This window comes from Gavialis gangeticus, unplaced genomic scaffold, assembly GCF_001723915.1.
Source record: "Gavialis gangeticus isolate Ggan-Ray unplaced genomic scaffold, GavGan_comp1, whole genome shotgun sequence".
NCBI lineage: Eukaryota > Metazoa > Chordata > Crocodylia > Gavialidae > Gavialis > Gavialis gangeticus.
Window position 1 is genome coordinate 27,625,024 of NW_017729026.1, and position 11,029 is coordinate 27,636,052.

The following is an 11,029-nucleotide window of genomic DNA, read 5'->3' on the forward strand; positions in this document are numbered from 1 at the left end:
ATGTAAGTAACAAACTTGTAAGCATCTAGGTTATTCAGGAATAGCTTTTCCAGAATATTAGCTATTGCACACACTGTTACTCTGGAATAAAAATACTTTTTTGCCTGAATGAGCTTTATCCATTTTGAATGTTGATTAAGTTAGATTTGAAAAGACGCTTTGTATTAAAAAAAAAAAAATCACTGCAATAGGAGTTATTCTGGAGTAGTAGATCCATATTAAATGTATACTCAACTTTAGGCTGAAATAACTTTTCTGTGTAGACAAGCCTTTTGAAAAATGTTTCCTATTTAAAATCAGCTCTTTGTAACTAATTACGCTGACTCATTTTCTACTTGAACTGAGAGGTGAAGGCCATTTTTTCATTTAAATGATTTTTCTGCGTTGCAGAGCACACGATGGCGCATAGACCTTCAGCCTTGGGCAAGTCCTACTCCTTCCCTGACATATGAAGCCTTGAGGTTCCTGAAGTATATTAGCACTTCTCAGGTTGGTTCTCCCTTCTCTAGCCAGTTTGAAAATCATTTCAATTTCCATTCCAATTCCCCTCCAAAAATGTTAAAAGGTTCCTTAACAAGAGTCATGATGACTGAACTTCCTCCAAGCTACCTTTGCTGGGTTTTTTTTTTGGTTTACATGTTTTGTTGAAGTGGTTCAACTTAAAAATGATGATTTACTTAAAAATATGACCCATACAGAGCCTAAGACAGACAATTCTCTCCTTTAAACATTAGTTTGCAGAGTCCATCATTTTTTTCATCTCTGCTACTCCTCAGAAGTGTAGCACATCTGAAATCCCAGAAATAGTTTTGTCCCTGTATCTAGCACTCTCTCCTTCAGATTGACACAATGACAGTTCCCAAAATTGTGTTACACTGAGGAACCTCTGCATGGTAGTTTGGTAGCCAGGCACATTTAATGCATTCTAGGTTCCCAGTGAGTTTAGGATAGGTGGCAAAACTCTATGTGTAAAAAAAAAAAAAAAAAGTCCCCAATAGATCTGAAGCAAGAACTATTATAATCACTCATAAAAGTGTGTGTGTGTGTGTGTGTGTGTATGTGTGTGTGGTGGTGGTGGGGGGGGCACAGGAGGAGGGTGCACATACATGTGTAATTTGTAGGATATGAAAACCTCCAGATACATTTGAAATCAGTAAGTGCTGCAAGATGTCTCTTCCAGGACATCTTGATAAAAAAGTAACGTCTGTAGGGTCATGTATAAATCTATACTTCACCTAAAAACGAATGGGGAAGACCAATGGATGCTCACAGTTTAGAGTGGGGTGGGTATTTTATTGTCCGTGTCTTCCAGCAAGCAGTCTTTGCTCATAGTATCTTGCAATTTCCCCATTTCATTTTGCATCTGACAATAACATAAAGCACCAGCAGATGGGTGCTTGGGTCACTGAAACGTCATTCCTATAGCAAAGAAATCTTTGTGTGTAGATATGTACCATTTGTGGTTTGGTAACTGGTATGGTAACATAAATGCTCATCTATCTGCAAAAGGTAAAGATTTCTTAGGGTGAATTTTAATTGGACCAACTGCAGAGGTGGGATAGAGTTAGCCAAGCTTTTGAATGCAAGGCATTCTTCATCTGCAGACACTTAGGTTCTCTAGCTGTTTATTTAGAAACACTGAATTATTCATATGGTAACATCTCTGCCACAAACACTTTCTAGAAATGAACTGCACTGAGGGAACAGGAGTGAAGAAGATTCATGTGAAGACAATAAGCAATGAACCCAAATTACTTACACTTTTGTCCAGGTAAAAAGCTTAGGCAGAAGCAGACTTACAGCACAGAAAATGGCCCTTATTTCACTGATTTAATAGACTGTGTCAGAGTCTGCTAAACTCCACTAGCTGGGTCAAAACCTACAAGGACATCAATTAGTAGAGTGTTTATAGTTTTTGACACACCAATCAAGAGGTTTAGATCCTAGAGTGATTGACCCTTGGGCCAGGCATAAGTGAAATCAAGAAATGAGAGACATCCTCATTGCTGACCTAAGAGATGCTACTGAATTAATAACTGACAGTGATACCACCATGAAGGGTGTGAATGTTACAAGAAAAGTAATCACATTTACAGACTGGGGAATCAGATAGGGCTCATTTTTCCTATGTGCTGAGTAAGTTTCAACTAAACAATCTGATTGTGTAGAACTCCCTGTTCTGTTACAGTAAGGACCTGTGTTCCTTTTATAGGGAGAAGATACTGTGCTTCCTGTACTCAGCCAGGTTTGGATCTGGGAAATCACTTTCAATATTCAGAGTAGATAACCATGAGAAACATCACATGTTTTATATATATTGTTATATGTAAGCCTAATAATATGATGATACTGAGAACTCTAATCAAAACTGAAGCCCCTCTCGTTCAGATCTTTGCAAACGTGTACTACAGAGAGCCTGTAGTCAAGGAACTTCTAACCTTATTAGACAAGACAGGGAGTCCTCCCCATGCTGTCTAGCAGGCATGATGAGGTGAAGTGACTTGCCCAGGTTCATTCTACAGTTTGTTGGCTGAACTGGAAAAAGAACCCAGATCTCCTGCCTAACAGTCTGGCATCTGCTCCTCTGGTCCAGGCTGCCAAGAGCTGTTAAAAGCTTTCCAAATTCTGGGCATTGGTATTGGCTTAAGAATTTTGTGAATCAATCCATTGATGCCATTACAAAGTCTATTTACTTTGCAGAAAATGAATTTCCCATCTACAACAGATTATTTTTACCTATGTTTTAAATGAGCATCCATATGTTATGTTTTTTTTATTGCAGTGCCATCTTGTTCATGACTGTATGTAGCTGAATGGAGGGAGGGGAAGGAGGAGCCCAAAGTTCTTGCATAAAGCTTAGCAGATCCTGGGAACAGCAAAAAGAGAAGCTATTTAAGCTTTTGTGAACTTGCCATGGGAATTATGAGCTAAACAATAAAAAAAACCCAAAACAAAACCCTAACCCCACCCCCCACCCTGGAGCTCCCCGAATGGTAATTCTCCAGATAATGATTTTTTAAAGCTTAAGCCTCTTTAAAAATGAACGTAATAATATAAATGATATGGGTAGTGCCAGTGATAGCTAAGGCTGAATTCTAATTTCCATTCTACGCCTTCATTCAGTTGTTTTATTTCATCGGTTCTAGATGTTTCATCTGTACTTTCCTACTTTTAGTTGAGTGATGAGAAAGTGATGATAATGATTTGGGGAAGATGCACAGGATGTTGTTCTTGCTCTTGTTTGTTTCTAGGGCAGTTTTGAAGTTTCACAGTCAAAATATTTTTCTGGATACACAGATTCTCTTGGAATCATGGTTGGTGCTTGGTGGAGAGAGGGCCTTTTCTCCAGTCTTTAAGTGGACGTTTGCAACCTTTTCTCTCAGTTCTGGATCACTCAGTAATGATCCATACCATTATGGTCCTCAGATTTGATTGCTGTGCTGTACTCTGTCTGATGTTGTCTTGATGATCACTTTTTAGTTGCTGCTGATACAGATGGGGCAGCCTATTAAGCCGGGGTGGGCAATTATTTGGGCTCAAGGGCCACTTAAGGAGCTTTGATCAGCTGTCGCAGCTTCATTAGCACTCCCCAGCCCCTGCAACAACTTACCAAAACTCCATATGTGGGTTCTGGGTGTGTGGGAAGCAGTGTTCAGGAGTGGGAGGGGTGGGTGAGGCTGGGATCACATGTTCCTGCCCCATGTGTGCGCATGTGTGCTCCTGCCCCACCACACAGGAGGCTCCAGCTCCTGCGAAGGTGACGGGGAGTTGAAGCCAGAGCCCCAGGTGCTGGGGTAGGAGCTGCCCAGCTGAAATTGCTCACCTGGTGCAGTGCGATGAGGCAGGGGCAAGATCAGAAACAGGAGTCACCAGTGGAGGTGCGGGGCACAGAGCAACATGCAGCTGTACTGGGAACACCCCTGCCAGAAGCTGTGCATTGGCCAGGACCTAGGCTGGCAGGAGCCCAGCACAGGCTGCCCTGGCATGAGTGGGCAGGGCAGTTCCCCAGTGGAGCACTGTGGGGGCTGCTGCAAGCTGGACCTAGTTCCCTGGCAGGCTGTGTTTGGCCCGCATGCTGTTTTTTGCCTACCCCTGTATTGGGCAGTAATGGCTACTGGAAACTTTATAGTAGCAGTTATTACCAGTTACCCTGCCTTTCATATTGGTTTTTAGAAGCAGTTCAAGATGTTGCTTTTAAAGGAAGGGTGAGATCCTTAACCATGCTCTGGCTCCTTTATTCTGATTAGGGACTAGAGCATGATAAGTGACCCCTAAAAGCCACATACCTGGACACAGAAGGATTCCTTGATGTATTTCTTCAGCAAATAGGCAAAAGACTGTGTCACGGACCCTTTCACAAGCTGTGTCATAATGTTATTGTCAGAGTGGACCTGCGTTGAGTAATGGGTGTGCTAAAGGCATGGCTGCAGTGTATAGTATTTTCGAGATTCTGGGCAGGGTATGATAACCCACAGGGAAGACCCATGTGCCAGCCACCTGTCCACCCCCGGAATAGTTCAGAATCTTGGAAGACATAAAAGGTGGCTTAAAGCCCTTGTAAAGGCACAGCACAAAGTCTGGCCTTCATGGGACTGTGGTCCTGGCTGAGGGCATGGTTCTTCCCATATGATAACTTCAGAGTTCCCACCATTCAAAGTTAACAGTCTTTTTATTGTCTATATGGTGGTGGTGGGGCATGCTGAGTGGAATATCACTTAGAAGGTCCTTTTGCTTGGCTAGTCAAGATTCATTAGTGCACTCTTGTCTTCTTTGATGCAAAATGGTCACAAGTCCAGCTTTGATTTTTTTATCTACTCTGTGCAAAAAAAAAAATAAAAAAAATCAATTCAGATTTCTGAGGAATTGATCATTACCTCTCACTTTCAAGTTTAGATTTCAGGACCCCTGTTCAACAGAGCATTTAAGGAGCACATGCTTAATTTAAAGCCCGTGCTTACATCCATCACTATCCACTTAAGCCCTTGATTAAGCACCTGCTTTGCTGTACGGGGATGTTTATATGCACACTCATTTTTTTAACTGAGATTCAAGACTCTATATATAGACTTTACCTTTATTTTTGCCTAAAATTTCCTTGCACACTTATGGTTCTGTATAAGTAGAATAGTGAATCATAGATGATAATAGTGTTACGAGATTTTCTTATATATCGTATAATAAGGCAAATGCAATCCAATGTTTGAAAGGAAAAATAAATAGATTTTTAAGTGAATTATTTTCTGGAAAATAGACTCAAGATATAATGCCTATTCTAGCTCAGTTATTTGCCTTTCATATCTGTATTGTTCTTATAAGGGATTTTTCTGATCCACTTCATCCTTCACCAAGTAGAACAAGGGTGGAAAAAACAACAAATTTTCTAGTCATGGATCAGTTTGCTTGTCAAATTTATAATGATGTCATTTTAATAATTTACTCATCTCTACCTTTGCCCCAGAATATAAACCATGAGAAAATTACATAGTATTATACTGAAACAACAGATTTCCTTCTTCTGATTTCAACAGACTTCCTGTGAAAATATGAACACGAACAGCCTGACAGGTAATTCTGAAACTGCTAAGAAGCCTTGGACAATCTGTCTTGATGAGAGGTTCAGTTTAATTCATCAAATCAAGAGCAAGCAATGCCGTCTCTATTCATTGGGGTGAGTGCTGCCTCTGGAGACAAAGAAAACCATTTCTATCTGAATATACTTCAGCATTAAAAGCATTGAGCAAATTGAAACAAATTCATGGTTAAAAACATGTGGGTTTTGTATAGTTCCCCACTAATATATGTTGGCCTCTTAGTGTAGTAGGGCCATAGTGTTGTAGTTGTGATGGTCCAGGGAATATCCAAGAAAAATGTCTGTTTGGTAAAATCTTTTATTGGGCCAATTCTGTAGTTGGGAGAGAGGTTAGATAAGCTTTGGGACACAAAAGTCCTTCCTCAGGTCTTATGTTATTGTTGTGGAATGTGTTTTTAGTAAAAGCCTTTCCTTCTATGAATAAGTGTCTGTGAATATGAACTTTTGTAGTCCTTCCCTTTCTTACTACCAACATGACAGTGAGTTGCCTGCTGAAAAATAATGCACTAAAATGTTAAGTGGTAGTTCTATTAGGGGAAGATAGAGGTTAAGGGAATGAATTGAGAAGTATAGAATCATAGAAAATTAGGGTTGGAAGGGATGCCATCTAATCCAATCCCCAACTATATTATTCTAGCCAGGGCTTTGTCAAGCCAGGCCATAAAAACCTCTAAGGATGGAGGTTTCACCACCTCTCTGGGTAATCTGTTTTAGTGCTTCACCACCCTCCTAGTGAGAGAATTTTTCCTAATATCCAAACTAAACCCCCGCTTTCTGCAACTTGAGATCTTTGCTCCTTGTTCTATCATGTGTCACCACTGAGAACAGTCTAGCTCAGAGGTGGGCAATTATTTCAGCTGGACAGCTGCTCAATGACTTTTGGTGCAGTGTCTAGGGCTGCAAGGGTAGCCTCACCCTTGGCGGGTGCCCTGCCCCAATTGCCGTATTGGGACCAGAAGTCTTACCCCCACTAGTCCCTGACCTTTAACACCGGGAGTCTCTTCCCTTGCCCCTCGAAGTCTGCTTTTGGGGGTGGGGGGGGCTGCCATCTTGCAACCAGAAAACCCCCACAAATATACTAAAAAAACAAATATCTACTATATATTTTTATGTTATTTAAAAAAAAAGTCCTGATTGTGTGCGTTTGCTTAGTGTACGGTGATTGCACAATAGCTCAACATAGTCTTATCCCCTACGCACAATATGCACATGTATGTGGATGTGGGGTTTGTGAGGGGGGTGGCTTCGTGTGTGGGAGAGTATGTGGGGTGTAAGGTTTGTGGGAGGGGGTTGTGAAGGGCATGGTGTGTGTGTGTGTGTGGGGGGGGCCTGCCACATGCTCCATCTCCCTCATGGCGCACAGCCCCTACCACTGGCTTTGGCTGAGTCCCAGGGGCTGCATGTGGCGCTGGCCCAGCCCACTGGTTTTCATAGAGTTCATAGATATTTGGGCTGGAAGGGACCCTGGAGGATCAGAGTCCAGCCCCCTGCCCCAGGGGCAGGAAGTCAGCAGGGATCATAGCATCCCAGGAAGATAAGCATCCAAATGTGTCTTGAAGGTGTTCAAAGTGGGCTGAGCTATGATGCTTGCCAGCTCCCTGAGTACCCTTGGGTGTAACCCCTCAGGGCCGGCTGACTTGAAGTTATCCAGCCTGTCAAGGTGTTCTTTCACAAGGTCAGCTTCAATGGAAGGCAAGGAATCTCCCTCACCCGGGCCTCCCTGACCCACAGGGGGCAGGGGCGTCCTGTGGGACTGGTGAAAAACTGACGCAAAGTACCTATTTAGCAAGTTTGTTTTTTCCTGGGCATCAGTTGACAATTGCCCCATTTGGTTTAGCAGGGGTCCAAAATTGCCCTTGCTTTTCCTCTGGCTCCCCACATATCTAAAAAAGGACTTTTTATTGTCCTTGATATTTGTAGCTAGCTGGAGTTCCATCACAGCCTTGGCTTTCCTGGTTTGCTCTCTGCAGGTCCGGACCAGAGCAGAGTATTCCTCCTTGGTGGTGGTTCCAGTCCTCCATCCTTTGTAGGTCTTCCTTTTAAGATGCAGGAGGTCCGCCAGTTCCATGGAGAGCCAAGGGGAATGCTGTGCCCTTTTGCTGCCTTTCCTTCAAGACGGGATGGACTTTGCTTGTGCATCCAGGATTGGAAGCAACCACTCATCCTGAACTCCCCTCTCCTTTCAGTTGTGGCCCTTTAGGGCCTCTCTGACAAGCCTCCTTAACTTGTCAAAGTCAGCTTTCCTGAAGTTGAGGACAAGACCAGGCTGGCTCTGTGTCAGCACATGGGGCTTGCAGCACTGCAGGCAAGAGGCATATGCCATCAGGCCAGATGGCAGGTGACTCCTGGTTCATGCACCATCAGGCTGGGTAGGCTCCATGCCACCACGTGGGAACCCCAGCACAGCAGCCAGAAATCGATTCTTTGAGGACCTGCTCCAGGAATTTTCCAGGGATTGATGTGAGGCTAATTGGTTGGGAGTTCCCTGGATCCTTCTTCTTCCCTTTCTTAAAGATGGGCACTATATTTGCCCTTTTCCAATCGTCTGGAACCTCCCCCGATCACCACGAATTTTCAAAGATAATGGTCAGTAGCTCTGTATTCACATCAGCCAAGTCCCTCAGCATCCTCAGATGCATTGCATCCAACCCCTTTGACTTGTACACATCCAGCTTTTCTAAATAATCTGTAACTTGTTCTTTCACCACTGAGGGCTACTCACCTCCTCCCCAAACCGTGCTGCCCAGTGTAGTAGTCTGGGAGCTGACCTTGCCTGTGAAGACCAAGGTAAAAAAAGGCATTGAGTACTTCAGCCTTTTCCTCATAGTCTGTCACTCAGTTGCCTCTCTGATTCAGTAAGCAACCCACACCTTCCCTGAACTTCCTCTTGTTGCTAACGTATTTGTAGAAACCCTTCTTGTTACCATTCACCTCCCTTGCCATCTGCAACTCCAATTGCACTTTGGCCTTCCTGACTTCATCCCTGCATGTCCAAGCACTATTTTTATACTCCTCCCTAGTTGTTTGTCCAATCTTCCACTTCTTGTAATCTTCCTTTTTGTGTTTAAGTTCACCAAAGAGTTCTCTACTAAGCCAAGCTGGTCACCTGCCACATTTGTTATTCTTTCTACACATTGGGATGGTTTGTTCCTGTACCCTCAGTAAGGTTTCTTTAAAATACAGGTTGTACAAAGGAAGTACAAAGCTTCCTGCCCTAAGCATGAACTTCTTGCACAATTACCAGTTACTTCAGACAAATTATTTATACAGCTCCAGTTGTTTATACAACCTCTAGCTCAGGAATCGAGCCTTTTAATATAAGAAGATATTTGCCAATGAATTCCCTTGAGAGTCTCAGAGCACTTGCAGAGGTGATGATGAATAATAAACACAACTGTGGCCTTCTTTTAAAATGTTTTAGCATGTTTAGTGTTCTCCCAAGGATACCACATTAACAACAACTGAAATTGAAGTCTTCTCTCAACAGAGCAAGAACTTCAGAAGCAGCAAACTGCAAACTCAACATGCTAGCCTATCAGTATAGTCTTCCTGCAGGGAAGACCAGACAGTTTAGTCTGCTGAATCCATTCAGTCATTGCCCTTTAAATTGTTGGTGCTGCCAGTGTGAGGATGCTCGCTGGGAACTAGACTAACCATTAGCTCATTTTGCATAAATCATCAAACATATGTCAGTTAATAAAACTTGCCCCTACTGTCCTGGGCCAGTTTCTGAGTGGTGGTATAGTGAGAGAATCTCTCTCTCTCATTGCTATTTCTCTGAACTGTCACACTTTGTCTATGATCTCAGTACTATAGACTTAACAGTGAGTAAAACCTTTGGAGGTGAAAAGAAGTGAGAAATGCATTTGTGTGGCATTCTTCAGTAATGAAGATAGAACAGATGGTGTAAGGGCTGATTTAAAGCCTGCCAGTATGAGGGGGAATTTTTCCTTGGATTTGAGTGAGCTTTGGCTTAGGTGGAGATTGAGCCCAGGGTTCAAATTACAGGGTAGCTCAGGGGGGTTGAGACCCCACATAATAGACGAGAGCTCCCCAGAAGAGATGAAAGTCCCACCCCTCACCTGCCCCACACCTCAGATGATGGTGGCAGGGGTGATGGCTCCTGCCAGTGCTGCAGATCCCCTCCCCGCCAAGAGTCAGAATGTAAATTCAAACCCTGGTTGAGCCCAGACTCCTGAGAAAGTGAGTCTGTGACCAAGTTAGTTTTCCTCTACAAGGAAAATTTTTTGAGTTCTGAGCTCTTGCCCAGAGAGAGAGCTTTTCTCCTACACTTTGCTGCTTATTTTCCTCAAGAATTTACAGACACATTTCATGTGAACATGATATAATTTTAATACCAGAACAAAATGTAGATATGCGTGAATTTTTCACAAGTGTATTTTTTTTCCTGCCCTATAAAAAACTGCCCCATGCAAGTTATTTGCTGGTCTGGCCTCATGAAATGCATGTAAATAGCATAGCTAACCAAGATGCAGATTTATTGAAGCAATTAAAAAAAGCAAAACCCACACACTTAAGGTTAAAGAGAAAAAGTCTTAATTCCCTCAGATTCCCTATACAATCTTTGCAGCTAATTATTATTTAATTCTTCTGTCAGATGTCCTTTAGTTTGACAGGGAGAAAAGCAATTTTGTTCCGAGCAAGACAAAAATCTCCTTTAAATGTTCTCTTCTCTAATGCATTTTATAAAGTGCAAATGAGGAACAGCTGTTTCATGTGAAGAAGGTCCTCCACTGAGAAGAGGAATGTAGCAAAAAGGCAAAAGTTCAGTCTGAGTGTAAAAGGGACAACCCTGCATTAAACCTATGCTTCATTAAAAATTTAAGAAAACATATTGGTATGTTCTGCATTTGAGATGGCCGTGCTGAGAGGTGGGAAATGGTACATATTAAATGTGAAATATGCAAGTGAGTAGTGTCCAAACTCTCCAGAGGCCCTTTGAAATTAATTTAATCTGCTCTAGCTATCAAGATGTAGGTTGCCATTTTTGCTCTGGGGACAAGATTTCCTAGTACGATATGCAATTGCAGTAAGCACTAGTGACTTAAGATGCTAGCTTAAAGATGCTAGATTCTGTTCCCAGTGTTCTGCATGTGTAGTTTTGCAGCCCCATCCTAGCCTCATTTTAAGTTAATGCCTGACTGATCATACTGCCTCATTTGAAACACCATTAATCCTAGGTGCTTTGGACATGCATTGTCTAGCTGGGAAACACAGGAGCAGGAAAGTACAGTAAAATCCCTGCTAACTAGCATGAGTGGGGAATGGGGGGGGGGCAGTGCTGGTAAGCTAAGACTGCCAGTTTCCGGGTGGGGGGGCTGTGGTGGCAGCTATACAGGGCTCCCAGCTCTGACCCCAGGCAGGGTGGGAAGGGCTGCTCCTGGGGTGGGCAGGTCTCAGCTGCACCCTGGCAGCTCT

At 43.0% G+C, this 11,029-nt stretch overlaps 1 protein-coding gene across 1 annotated transcript in view; it reads left to right on the plus strand.

The window, feature by feature from the left end:
* Nucleotides 1–404: 404 nt before the first annotated feature.
* METTL24 (methyltransferase like 24) overlaps nucleotides 405–11,029 on the plus strand; it is a 78,143-nt gene continuing 67,518 nt past the window's right edge. Inside the window, exon 1 of the mRNA XM_019520102.1 lies at nucleotides 405–489. The gene's annotated coding sequence lies outside the window, so the exon portion shown is untranslated. The remainder of the gene's footprint in view (nucleotides 490–11,029) is intronic.